The following is a 2,402-nucleotide window of genomic DNA, read 5'->3' as shown; positions in this document are numbered from 1 at the left end:
GGTGGCGTTGCCTCTGGATGAACAGGACCCCGTGGTGCGGAGGGCTGGATGAACAATAGACGGTGGAGGGGTGGCCGTGGAGGGGTGGTTGAACAAGACCCCGTGGTGTGGAGGGTTGGATGAACAGTAGACGGTGGAGGGGTGCCCGTGGAGGGGTGGTTAAACAATAGCCGGTGGAGTAGTGCGCGGTGGAGGCTGGATGAACAAGAGCCCGTGGAGGCTGGAGGAGGTCGACGGTAGCCCGTGGAGGCTGGAGGAGGTCGACGGTGGAGATGAACAATATCCCGTGGAGTCCCGTTTTGCGGTACACCACACCCCTCCCGATGAACAGGACCCCCGTTTCGACCGTAGCGCTCCAACACAAGTCCGTTTCATCCATTTTGCGGTACGCCACACCCCTCCCGATCAATAGGACCCCTGTTTAGACCGTAGCGCTCCAACACAAGTCCGTTTCGTCCGTTTTGCGGTACGCCACACCCCTCCCGATCAACAAGACCCCCGTTTCGACCGTAGGAGGTCCGTTTCCTCTGTTTTGCGGTACGCCAGACCCCTCCCGATGAACAGGATCCCGTTTCGAACATGGCCGGTCGAACACAAGGCCGTTTCCTCCGTTGTGCGGTACGCCAGGCCTCGTTTCCATCGCCTGTTCCGTCCAAGCTCTCCCGATGAACACGCCACACATTCTGTTCCGACCCAGCCGGTTGGCTCCCCATGAACACGACGATGACGCTGTTTCTCCGTTCTGACCCAGCCATGTACGTATGCGCGAGTAGGCGTTTGAGACCCTGCCCGTATGTACGTATGTGGCCGTATTTTCTATCTTGCACCCTCGCCGTTGTACGTACGTGTATGTGCGCGTCTCTACTACGACCAATATGTACATACACGTTCGTGACCAGAATGACAACGCTACGTACGCTTCAACCAGGTGGGTCCCGACTGTCAAGCACTTCCTTGCCTGCGAAGATGTAGCTGGTGGGTCCCAGCAGTCAGGGGGTGAATTGTTTTTTTTCGGACGCACTTCCTTGCGTGCGAAGATGTAGCTGGTGGGTCCCAGCAGTCAGGGGGGCGAATTGTTTTTTTTTGCCCGGACGCACTTCCTTGCGTGCGAAGATATAGCTGGTGGGTCCGAGCAGTCAGGGGGAAACATTTTTTTCGTGAAATACGGTGGCCCGTCCGATGGGTCCCCGCTGTCAGGTGGAGGAATAATTATTTTGCGTGTAATAAGGAGGCACTTCCTTGCGGCCGCCGTGGACCCAGCTGTCAGCCCCTCCACACACAGTACTCTTCCGATGGAAGTCGGTCGTTGACCACATTGACCACGCCGTGCCGAGAGCACCACGGCGGTGGACGACGGCGAGGCCTAGGAAGGGGATGACGCGGAGCCGGGGAAGACGCAGCAGTGGATGCCCATGCGAAGAGGAGTACGAGGGTGAGGCTGCCGTCGCTGCAGAATAATAGGGGGTGTGGGTGAGTAGAGGGATGGCCTGGCCAGCGGTGGGAGTAGTAGGGGGCGGTGAGGCCTCTACGGCATCACAACAAGCCACGGGAGGCAGGAGCACGCGGCACGACCGACGCTGCTTTGGGCGGCTGGAGCACGAACACAAGAGGTTCAAGAAGCACTACGACCGTTGGATGGACATCGTACGGTCACTGGAGCTAGAGTCGTTCATATTGACTAAGTTGACAAAGCCCTCCGTCCCCGTAAACTTAGTAGGCCCACAAGTCAGCCTCCCACCAAGGTGAGTCCCAGCTAGCAGGGGGAGTATTCATTTTTTTGTGCGTAATAAGGAGGCATTTTTGGTGGGTCCGAGCTGACAGCGGGGGGAACATTTTTTTCACGAAATACAGAGACCCTTTCAGTGGGTCCCAACTATCAGGTGGAGGAATCATTATTTTGCGTGTAATAAGGAGGCATTTTCCTGTGTGGGCCCCTACTTTCAGCCTCTTCCGATGGCTGTTGTTTGTTGACCATGTTGACCTCGCCGCGCCGAGAGCACAAACGCAGTGGACGGGGCGGGGCCCAGGAAGGGAACCACCCGGAGCCGGCGAAGCCACTGCAGCGGATGCCCACGCTGAGGGGAGAATGAGAGCTGACTGGTCGGCTGCGGGGTGAGGCTGACATCGTCGGAATAACAGGATGTGTGGGTGGTTAGAGGGATGGCCTGGCGGCAGCACAGCCAGCCACGGGAGGAGGGAGCAGGCAGTCCCACCGGCACTGGTTTGGGCGGCTGGAGCAGGATGACATCCAACAGTCACTATTGAGTGTTGACTAAGTTGACAAAGCCTGCGTACGCGTCAAAAAAAATTTAGGACAGCGTCATCGTCAACCTAGTAGGCCCAAAAGTCAACCTAGTAGGCCCAAAAGTCAGCCTCCAAATCTGTGGAAAACAGCATACAAC

The sequence above is a fragment of the Triticum dicoccoides genome, chromosome 3B, assembly GCF_002162155.2.
Source record: "Triticum dicoccoides isolate Atlit2015 ecotype Zavitan chromosome 3B, WEW_v2.0, whole genome shotgun sequence".
In the NCBI taxonomy this organism is placed as follows: domain Eukaryota; kingdom Viridiplantae; phylum Streptophyta; class Magnoliopsida; order Poales; family Poaceae; genus Triticum; species Triticum dicoccoides.
The sequence above is the reverse complement of the archived record's forward strand: the minus strand, read 5'-3'. Positions refer to the sequence as shown.